We start from the raw sequence: 12,207 nt of genomic DNA on the forward strand, positions 1-12,207 counted from the left end.
AGTCATATCTGGTACTGGACTTAATAAAGGTCTCAGCGACTGGTTTAAAGAGACACAGTTTTTTTCAGATTAACTTTTAACCCGCCGCCATTCACAGATTCATTCATCTGTTTTTATTGATTTAGCAATATTTATTGATGATTTTTATAAATATAGACATACTGTAGCAATACATATTGACACTTTCCATTTTACTATTCATGCATATTGACTTTAAATATTACTTATAACCTATAGGTACACTCAAGTAGATTGTTATTGATTAAGTGAGCTGTTTACTCCGTTGTGTACTCGGACCTCCCCAAAATGACTCTGATGTCACTCTGTAAAAGACATAGTTTCTGGTGTACTGCTAATCAAAGGCTTCATTTGTATGAATTTACATTTTACTACCACTCAGTCCTGAGTGCAATTCAATTTCTAGCAAAGCATGAATCAAACTGGTGTATCGATTGTACATTTTCTGAGGTTATATTCATTACAGAAGCACGTTGATGTTTGAAGCAATGATGTCTAAGGGAACAAACATCAATGGCATTCACATTCTGTAGAAATGTAATAATGTTATGGACTGTAGATGGTAAAATCCCCAAATACTGCTGCTATTCTAAAACATTTCTGCCATATCAACAAATGACAGGAACACTAATGTATTATGAGATTACACAAAGCTAGTGAGGGGAATATGTTTACTTATCATTGTTACATCAGAATATTGTGGGTGGTAGCAATCAAAGCATATCTCTGTGTCCGCACAATAATATATGCTTTGATTAAATACACAAGGGCAGCGCTGAGGGCGTGAGGGCGTGTTCTCAAACACTAACGAGAGTCATCAGCATTTAACAAGTTAATGAAGCAAAATTGCAAATGTTATATTCATACTTAGTAAGGTGTCCATATTACTGCGCAACAGAGTGTGTTTGTCTCAGCTCTTCCGGCTGTGCCGACTGCAGCCCCCAGAGACCAGGAACGATTTGATTTAAATGATAATTTGATTTCATAATTAGAATATTTCGTCTATTGGCACAATCCTCAGGGGGGAATTATATTTTTGAAGAAAGCTTCTGGAAAGCTTCCCCCACACACAATTGGCTTTGTATTTATTTGCTCTTCCAATTTCCATAATGAACACAGACAGACAGAAGAAAAAAAACAAACAAAGGCGAGACGGAGGAAAGGAAAGTCGCCAAAGGAAGCCGTAGAGAAAATGTGCAGGCTTCACTTTCTCTTTGCTCTTATGAATTATTGATCCAGTGTTGATAAGAAATGGAGAGAGAAAGACTGCCGATGGGAATTCACTCGGTTCGGTCGATGTTCAACACCTTTACCCAACAACTCACGCTGTCTTTCTGCATTACGAGCTTCCTGCATCAAATCTGCTCCGTAAATACACTCTGGTGCTGGACCTCAACACACTTTTCAGCTGGATACACACACACACACACACACACACGTCCTTGTTTATAGCAGCATCTGCTTTTCTGAGGTGATCTTTTAACCCTGACCGAGATGTGCAAATGGATACGCACTTCTGCGCCCGGGGCACCTTGGAAAAGCCCTGTTGCTTCCTCTCACGTTTCATTTTCACTTCAGGCGGACAACGTCTACGGTTCCCTACAGGCAGCTCTCGAGCACACCCTCCACAAGCCGAGAGGGACGATTAAACTGTCAATAAAATACTCATGAGCCGACTTGTAGGGAAACTTCAGAATGATTGATGCAAGGACTGAAAGTCTTTCACCTACGGCGCATTTAATGCATGTTAAAGTTCACCATGTCATTAGAATGCCTATGTGTCTGATCGGCGCCCGGGTGGCACGGCAGTCTAATATGAGCGCCCACCACTTGGGGAGATGCACAGCTCTTAAAAGGATTAAGACGCAACACTCAGTGGCACTTAGCTACAGTGAAAACAGCCATAAGGAAGGCATTGCAGGATGACCTGAAAACTACAGGAACAACAGTCACACAGTAAACACTACATGGTGTACCAGGAGAATTCAATCTCATCAGTTAATAGCTGGGGAGGAACAGTGGGTCAAAACTAAACCACAATGCTGCAAACAGCTCATTTATGTCTGAATATTTTATACTTATTTAGTGTCTAAATATTATCCTCCTTTAAAAGCAATTAATACCAAAAATGCATCAACACTGTGTGGAAAAGTCTGATTGCCCACCACATGGGGAGATGCATCACAAAGACTCGAACATGGTTCTCAAGTTCTTATGGGGTATAAACGTATTTATTTCTGCTGTAACAGCGACTCCTACTGTCCAGTCAAAATATCTGTACAATCGGCTTAATGATTTTTTTGTATTGGTGGGGAATAAATGTGGACGTAATACACAGGTAGCACTTATCCTACCCCGAGGCTTTGAAGAAACACGGTGGACAGCACAGGAAAATAGAAACTGGGATTTTCTCCTTCACTGCGCTCTCGAAAGGATTAAGTCGCGACACTTAGCGGCACTTAGCTACGGTGGGCTGAGCACAGAATCACTGCATGCGTCTAGTCCAAAGAGAGCATCTAAACTGCCGGGTGGCCGCAGAAAACTCTCTGAAAACGGAAATGTTGTTCTTCTCTGATGAATATTAATGTTACAGAGGACATGATGGATTCATTTAGGGATTAGAGTCACAAAAACACACAACAGTACAGTGATAGTGCCACTACACGGCTATAAAAAATAAACCTACGATTGTACGCAGTTCTTTGCCTACACAAGCATCAAGCCATTTTTGTTTTTGTTATTTAATATACTTCCAGTGCTAATGTGCCATCAGAATTATAAACAAAGCATTGCAGGATGACCTGAAAACAGCAGGAACAACAGTCACACGTATGGTATAAAAGAAACGCCATACCCGGAGAATTTAATCTGATCAGTCAATAATTAGGGAATTGAATATAATTAGCCAAGAACAGTGGGTCAAAATTGAACCCTAATGCTGCACACAGCTCATTTGGGTCTGAATATAGTGTCTGAATACACTACCTCCTTAAAAAACAAAACAATTCATGCTTAAAACACATCATTTTTTTTGTTTATGTTTGAAAGTACAAGGTCAACACAGTGTGGAAAAGTGGATTTCTGCACTGAGCCCTTGAAAATTTGTTTCATCTCGCTGTAAATTAAACTCCCAGCAAAACACATGCAAGTGCATAAAGAGGAAAACAGAATTCTATTTATTTCTAAAGCCTTACAGCCGAAAGAACATTTTCACACCGAGTCTTTTCTGACAGTTAAATCCTGGATGCACTAAACCAATTTTAGAGCGACGGAGGAATTCGGGATCTCATTATAGGGAACAATATTTTTAAAACAAATGCAAACGTGGGACAAAAAAACTAGAAGAAAGTGACCGGAGCAGATCTGAGCTCTTCCTCCTCTACACATCAGAGATAAACCGAGCATTTGCTTCTTACAGAGTCATTCGCAGCAATCCTGGTGCCACCAAAACAGCTTTATCCCACCGAGGCACACACACACACACAAATCCACACACACTCTCACGTCAGTAAGCCCTGTAGCTGCAGAAAGGCTAGTGCGCCGTATTTCAGGTTCAGATCTGTGTCAATATAATCAGCGGGTCTCTGAGGTGCAATAATAAAAGTGCACTACTCAATAAAAAGAGAAGGATCGGTCGCCTCACTTCTGTCTGTAGAGAACGAGAGAGAGAACGTGGAACATGTGCGGCAACCTGGAGGGCGCAATTAATCAAGGATTCTGGGTGGACAATTCTGATATAACCTTTTACTTACAAAAAGTGTGTGTGTGTGTGTGAGAAAGAGAGAAAGAGACATACTTTTGCACTCATACATATACACACATAACTCATACATATACATACATAACTAACTACTAATGTTATTTAATAATGTTAAATCAATGTACGTGTACTTATTATTAATGTACTTATTATTATGCAATTATTTTCTGATTTATTCAGTATAGTCTGTATAGAAGCTCTGGCAAAACAAATGTGAATATTTGTCATGTTAATAAAGCACCTTGAATTGAAAGGAACCCTGTTTCAGCCATCGTCCCTCTCCCTTACAGACACAGCCAATCGTGTGTCTCCCAAAGTGCGCCCGGCCGACTGATAACAGAGCTGAGATTTGAACTCATAAGCACTGGCACGTTTTACCACTGCTCGACCTGAGCTCCGTTATAACTATGATTGTTGAGTTTGTATATGCAGAAGTTTTTGATTACAGTCCCTCAAACCGAGCATCCAAGGCTTCACTTTCGCCGTATATATATTTTTATTTTCTTTGATTGAGGCCGATTATAGCTGCGCTCACCAGATTGCGGACGACTGTTACGGGAAGTGGTTAACGCGCACGAATCGGAGAGAGAGAGCATGAGCGTGAATTTAAATAGAAATCGCCGCTGCGCTATCGTCGTGTTGCCGTGGAAACATCTCGCTGGCCACTTGCCAGGCTTGATAACATTTCCCAGCTCGTCCCTCGGAGAGGAAAGGGAGAGCACGTGCACGCCACGTCAACATGGAACACGCATGCAGACGTGCGAGACGGGTCGTCTGTCGTCGCCGATGTCGACCGTCTTCATTTGGGCTGTAGGTGAAGCTGACCTGAATATGAATTGGATTCCGTCTCACTCTCTCTTCCCTTCCTCGAAATAGGATTTCACACTGTGGGTGGTTCATGAGATCTGGTATCCCACAAAGCGTTCCTCCCTCAGGCACAGCTAATTCTGTCTGCTGGGCACGAACCCAGGCTGGTGGAGCCGGGTCTTCACGGTGATGGGTAACTGGATTAGTGTGCTGCCACCCAAGTGCCACACGCGCACACACACACACCCCAGTCTGTGCTTGATTTGAACATTAACTGAACCTCTTGATCAGTCTATCTATGACTATATGCATTGTGACGGTGTAGTCGGTCCCCATGGGTTGATGGGTGGCAACCTGGCAGTGGTGAGGCTTGAACCAGCAACCTTTTGATTGCTAGTCCAGCTACAACTGCCTAGCTACAACACACACACACGCCCAGTCTGTGTTTGATTTGAACATTAACTGAACCACTTGAGTGTCTCTATGACTATATGCATTGTTCTGTGGTCGCATGACTGGCGGCACAGCGAACTGCATGAATCCTTAGCTGACTGTGTGTTCCTAATAAAGTGGTCAGTCATATACACACACAGGTACCGTCACACCAGAGGAAACCTGTGCTGCCGCGCATGAAAACGATTTTTACAGAAATATCGCACATCACAGTTCCATCAATTCTCTTCTCATAAACTCTGAGCTCGTGTGCTGCAAAGCCAATCCGCTGAGATCCGTCACGTCACGCCGCTATTTACACAGAACGGTGTGCTGTGCGGACTGAGGAACGGGGGGATTGTTATGGTCTCCATCTTTCGATGGAACGTCTCGCTGCGCTTGTTCGTGGTGTCACCGAGTCACTGTAAATGTTATTTACGGCCTCTTAGCAGATCGGCTGGTAGTGTCGAGTCGGCGAGTTCGGGTTCTGCACTCGCGTGGGATGAAACGACTAGCGGCTCTGCTGGAGTGCGGTCAGAATTAATGGCTCGTGCTCATCTTGCAGGATGTCCCGAGTGATTTTCACAGTGTAGGTCACTTAGCTCCGGCGCAAAGGTTACAAATCAGCACAGAGAAGAGATTTTTTTGTGGACAGTGAAGGGAATCAAGGATTCGAAACAGAGTGACAACTGGGGGGGATAATTAAATATATTTGCTAACTAATGACCCCCCGAACTGTTGTTTTTACTTATTTTGGAAGGGAAGGGGGTCTAAGTATTAATTAGAATGCCTTTATTCGTCATATATACATACACACATGTACAGTCCCAGCTTGTTTGGTCAGTCATTGTACAGTGCCCCTGGAGCAGACAGAGTTAAGGGCCGAGCTGGGATTCAAACTCTCAACCTTTCAGTTGTTAGCCCAAAGCCCTACCCACTAGGCTACCACTGTCCCCTAAATCTTGATGGGGCACCCAGAATTAGAAGGGTCATACCTTCTCATATTAACTGGCACCGTGTCTGTGCCGCATTCTGTCTCCCTCTTGGCATCTCGCGATGATAAATAAACGAATGAATAACTTTTGGGACGGACCTCCGTTCTTTAGGTTCTCAGCCGGCGCTCGTCTGCGAGTGGCCGAGATCCAGGCGCTCTACTAATGGAATCGAGGGGCCGCTGATTAAAGTGGGTGTTCCTTCAAAGTGCTGCATCCTCGGTTCCCAAAGAACAGCTTCTTACATGAAGCCGACCGATGAGAAACGCCTGGTTTACATAAAAGCAATTTCCACGACAGCAGCTCCCCTGATGCGGCGGCTTCAATTTGGTGATTGGATCCCATAATCACGAATGCACCTTTATCACATAAACCTGTCTGAGCGTACAGTCGACGTGACACGTGAAGCATCGTAAATCTGACAGCGGTTACTGTATCTGTATCAGCAGCGCAGTTAGTAAATGGCTGGCAAAACAACATTGATCCCAGGAACCTGGGTTTGATCCTCAGCTACGATCACTGTAAGAGGGTGGATTGGCTGCACAGGAAAATTGGATACATCCAAATTGGGACAATGCAAAAAAAAAAGACCAATAACCCAGACCAGTTATGTAGTTATGAACAGGAGAAATGTGATGTGTATCATTTATTGGAACCCATGAGTCTGAAATTCAGAATAATTCATTCATTCCTTGATTATGTATTTTTTTTAAATTGCTTAATCTGATTCAGGGTCACGGTGGGTACTGGGCGAAATTTAGGAACCACCCTGAACAGGTCGCCAGTCCATCACACACAGACAGTCATGCAAGAACAGGAAAGGACCTTTGCTTAACTGTTGCCACAATGTTGGCACAACAGTAAACTATGCTAGCCCACTATCGCTGAGATCTGTGGATCCAGGGTTCGAATCTTTGCGTTGCTGTTGGCTGGTTGGGCGTGATTGGCTAATATCTGATTAAGTGGATGGCTAAAACAGCGAAGCCACTGGGAAGCACATTTGTCAGTGCGCTCTCAATGCCGGTCCCAAGCCTGGATTAAAATATTAGGTTTGCGCCAGGAAGGGCATCCGGCGTAAAAACTGTGCCATGTCTAGTATGCGGACCAGATCCATTGTGGCGACGCCTAAATATGTGAGCGGCAAAAAAACAGAAAAATTTTTCCACACCTGTTAACAACGGGTGTGACGGAAACACATGAATTTATTAATACAAGGGACGTCTACATACATTGTGTCATTTATTCAATTTCTATTATTACCAGTAACACCAGTGACTAAAAGACATGGTTCACTGCTTTAGACTCCACAGAACAAGGGCTCAAAGTGCACCAATCAGAGGTCAGAGTGCACCAATCAGGTCGAGGTCAAATACCTAAATAGCTGGGATTCAAAAAATCAAACCTCCTTTCACTGCTCCACTTCTCTCTAAATCACTTTCTCCATGATTGTATTTTCGTCTCCGTACCTGTTCCCACCTCCCCCCACCTTCCCAGTGCGTACACTTGGGGCACAGAACAAAGTGGTTTCTTCATCACCATGGCAACTGAAGAACAACAGCAGGGCTCCCGGTGCTGATGGGGGGGTTGGGCATCTCAATCACTTCATCCATAACCTTCCTTCTCTACCCACCTTCTTCTTCTCCTTCCTCCCTTCATTAGGGTTCGTTCCTCGGAATTCAGGCGTCGGGGGGGATTTTACAGCAGGAAGAGTCATAATTACATTCCGGCTTCTTCACCCGGCGGTTTACGCTCTCGTCATCCAGAGCCCACGATGATCCGAATCGGAAACTGATGAAGGATCTGAGACGTCCTTCAAAACAACCTGAACGTGTAGATTAGAGAAATGGAAACCATGCTGGCGAGACGGTTCAGCTCGTTAATGCTTTAGCATGGTTGTTTTTAGAGCTGAGAACTTATAGAGGAGCCACGTTTATTCATTCCTCATCCCAGTCATTGTCTGCTTAACACTGCTTTATCCTGGTCAGGGTTGCAGTGGATGAAAGGCAGGAAACACCCTGGACAGGTCGCCAGTCCATCACAAAGCAGACAAACACATAATTTCTAGCAGCTCCAATTAACCAGACTGCATGTCTTGCGGGAGGAAACCGGAGCACCAGGAGGAAACCCACACGGACACGGGGAGAACATGCAAACTTCACACAGAAAGGGAATCAGTTAGATCATTTAGCAGACGCTTGTGCCCGCATACAATCCAAGTCCAGTACCTTAACCGCTGAGCTGCCCCTGCCCTTATTATCATTTACCCACAGAGAGCAACTGCAGAAATCATGCAAGTGTGTGTGTGTGTGTGTGTGTGTGTGTGTGTGTGCACGGTGGGAGGTTAACTGCTTGTATAATGCACTACACCTGTCTGAAAGCATTTACACTCATTAAGTTTCCGTCCTCGGGTAAATATTCAGATTCTGGCTTCATTTCTTAATCAATTGTTGTTCCAATTTGGGCAGAAACTGACAGTCATGGTCTGTACAAAATCCCTGATAAATAATAATAAAAAATAAAACCACTTTACTCTGGATCAGCCAACAGCTTCCTCTATTAATCACACACTTTCAGTTCTGTTGAACATACACACGTGGTAAATTTCACACCGATTACTGGGACAATAACGAGTATAAAATCTATTCCTCTGAACTGTGGATCTCAGACCGAATGCAGAATCAATAAACAGCTTATCTGTGAAATCTTCATCACGTTCAAGTGTTAATTTGATGGAAAGCCGAGACAAAAGAGGGAAGAAAGGAGGAAGAGTGAGTATAAAAGGGTGGGAGACAGGTCCGGGCCGTGACAAAACTGAAATATTTGTTCTCATTTCATGATACTATCCCACCATCTCTATTTTTTTTACCAGTTTAGACATTTCCAATTCACCACCAGACGCCTACACTGCATGTACAACACCCACGCTGGCCAAGGAGGCCTGCAGACTGGCACACACTGCCTCTAAGTCTCTAAATAAATCTACTTTTATTTCATTTTATTACATTTTCATAAACCGCTTTATCTGGTCAGCACAGAGCAAACACCGAGAGCAAAGCTTGAAACCCCATCGCAGTCCATCGCAGTGCTTCAGGCACAGCCAATCATGTCCACAGCTAAAAATTCGAACCCAGATCTCAGTGTTGGTGGGCAAGCATAGACCGTTACACCTCCCACATGCCCTGTAATGTATGTAAATACACTGATATAGTATTTATAATTCAATACAAAATTATTTTATAACGTATTTCTTACATCAAGGGTCGTTTTATATTACATTAACATAAGGGACGGTGGGTAGAGCTGTGAGTTACCAACTGGAAGGTTGTGAGTTCATGTGCAGCGGGATAATCTGCTAGCATGCCAGCGCTGAGATTCTGAGCTCCCATGTTCCAATCTCAGTTCCAATTGGTGAATGCCTGCAGCAGACAAAACTGGCCTCTAGTCTGCTGGTTGGGAAAGACTGGACTAAGAGGTGGGGTATCAACGCTGTAATATATTGTGTATACTCTGGATGTGTTACTATTAATCATGTTATTTTTTAGCCATTCATACTCATCCCAGCGTTCTCTGCTGTTCCCTGGTTATAAAGTGCTTAAGGTGGAGAAAAAGAGAGAGTGACAGATTTGGAAAAAAGGAAGAGCTTGAAAGAGTGAGGAACGAGAACAGGAGGAAGGAATTACGAGTCGCGGACTGTAAACGGTCACAATAATTGAGACGAATTGAGGGCCAGATGTGCAGAATTGGGTCTTTCTCTCAGCAGCGAGCTCCGAGCGTGTACGAGTGTCCCTGCTGACTCTCATACATTTAGTGCACGAGAGCTGACTTTGGGCACTTTAATCACTAATGATTTTTAAATTGAATTTCGTCTGAGAGGGGAAAAAAAGCGAACTCAGAAGGAAAAGCCTGACGAGCTGAATCTGTACTTTTATTCTGCACGGTATAAGACTGATCACATTCTGGGTGACAGATCAGAAACTGACTGATAACAAATGCGGTAAACAAAATGTTTTATGTGCCACATGACCAAAAGTATGTGGTCAGCACCTCTATTTAGCAGGTACTTGGACACCTGACCATAAACTTGCTGGATGTCCCATTTCAAAACTATTAATATAGAGTGACCTGAGAAAGCTTCTCCCCAGACTTTAAAGCATGTCTGTGGGAATTTGAGCCCATTTAGTCAGGGAACACAGCCAACCGATAGCAGAGCTGAGATTCAAACTCGAGGAGTGCCTTAACAAGGAACTTATAATGTAATGAAATAATCGGACTGGCATGAACAACCATCCCATTTTTTCCCGTTCTGATGCTGAACACTTGAGGTTCAGACATTACAGTTTGTATGAACGTTGTGGCGCATTTCCCACACGGCTAAACGACCTCCCAGAGGCCAGGACGGTCCTTTACGAGGCTGTTGTGCTCTGTTTATTATTATATTAATGTCCAGGCCAGAGACTCGAGCAAGAGATGAACCATCAGCTCTTTAATGACCAGTGCAAGAGCACAAAGAGCGAGCTCATCAAATTTGCATGGAAAAGAACAAAGAAAACATAAATCTCCTGCAGCTGGCCCACCAAAAAAAATACTAAAGGCTGGAATGAAAGCTGTGATGCCAAAAGACGGCTGAGCAAGGCTGATTAGCAACTGTTACACAGACGTAATGATATACAATAGTATCTTCTAATATCTCCAATATATAAGATTCTTAACTGAGGGTTACAGCAGCTTCAGTACAGATTAAATAAAATACAATTATTGACTATATAATGGCAATTACTATTATACAGTATTATGACAACTATATAGAAAAATGTAGTATGTAATATAGTTTCCATTATTATTATGAGTTCTTCCGGGAAGGTCTTCCACAGGATTTTGGAGTGTGTCTGTGGGGATACGTCATTTGCCATTCACTCAAAAGTGCATTCGAGATGTCAGGCACTGACATTGAATGGAACGAGAAGGTTTGGATCATTATCAACATCCCAATTTATCAACGGTCATCAATGCGGTTGAGGTCAGGGCTCACTCGCATCAAACTTCAATCCATGTATTTAAAAATCTCTTTGTGCACAGGGGTGCAGTCAAGCCCTGACCTTAAAATCATTAAACTTCATTGGGATGAACTGGTACAGTGATTGTGAATCAGGAATACTTGTCCAAAATCATATTGCTCTTACGACTGACTGGGCGCAAATCGTCCGAAACGCTTTTAAAATCTCCTGAAAAGCCTACGAGGAGGCGCTCTATATTTATTTTTCCATATTATTCTTTAGGAATCGGATGGCCAACAAGCGCATGCTCGGATGTCCATTTAATGTTTGTTTATACACAACTATGATGCATAACCCTCTTCACAACAGAACAAACTCACACCAGCAGTTCCAGAAGCAGAAGTTTAAGGTGAAGCACAAAGGCCCCGAAGGAGAGGATTATTTCCGTTCTCATTAAGATCATAAGAATGATAAATCTGAATTAAAGCCTCGGCGTGCTCAGGGAACAAAGAAGAGAATCGGTACTGATGAAATGAAACTGATACAAGGCTGTCAGGACTCGTTCTCGTCTCTGACCCGCACGCATGCACAAATAAGATTTTAGTTTGTAATAAAACGCGTAAACCGAAGGCTGGTCTCACGGGCACGCACTTTTCCCCCTGACGAGATTAAAGTCTGGAGAATGTGATGTGTGATGGGGATTAAAGATGAACGATCATCACCACTGTTGATGAACCCTTAATCGATTGCATTGTATTTATTGTATTTATTATATTTTATTGTATCAGGTGAAAAGAAGCGGTTGGCTGTTGCACAAGTATTGAACATGGCGTGTGTTAGTTAGTATACAACACAGTGTGTAACTAAACCTATCAAAGCACACTAATTAGATGTACTTTTAGTACAATGGTGTGCAATTTGGGACACAGCCCAATTTAAATGTTGGAACTTTGAGCCTCACACTCAGGAGGCAGACTGACTTGAACAATTCAAACACTAATGAGTTTTTGTTCCAACCCAACGTAAAGCCGAAAAAACCCAGTTTTACCTAGGGTGAACATACGTCCTCTTTTTTGGACCTAAAAAACGCGTCCAGCCGGGATTTCTAAATCACCAAATGTCCCGGAGAATAAATTCTGGCTCAGGCGGAGCTCTCTGTGGCCGAGTTGACTACAAATGTACAGCGCTGCTCAGAATGCCAACT

The 12,207-nt window shown here is 43.1% G+C and overlaps 1 protein-coding gene across 2 annotated transcripts in view; it reads right to left on the bottom strand.

Annotated features, from left to right (window-relative positions):
- fam189a1 (family with sequence similarity 189 member A1) overlaps positions 1-12,207 on the bottom strand; it is a 71,637-nt gene that overhangs the window by 37,774 nt on the left and 21,656 nt on the right. The gene's annotated exons all lie outside the window — the stretch shown is intronic.

The sequence above is a fragment of the Trichomycterus rosablanca genome, chromosome 27, assembly GCF_030014385.1.
Source record: "Trichomycterus rosablanca isolate fTriRos1 chromosome 27, fTriRos1.hap1, whole genome shotgun sequence".
Lineage (NCBI taxonomy): Eukaryota > Metazoa > Chordata > Actinopteri > Siluriformes > Trichomycteridae > Trichomycterus > Trichomycterus rosablanca.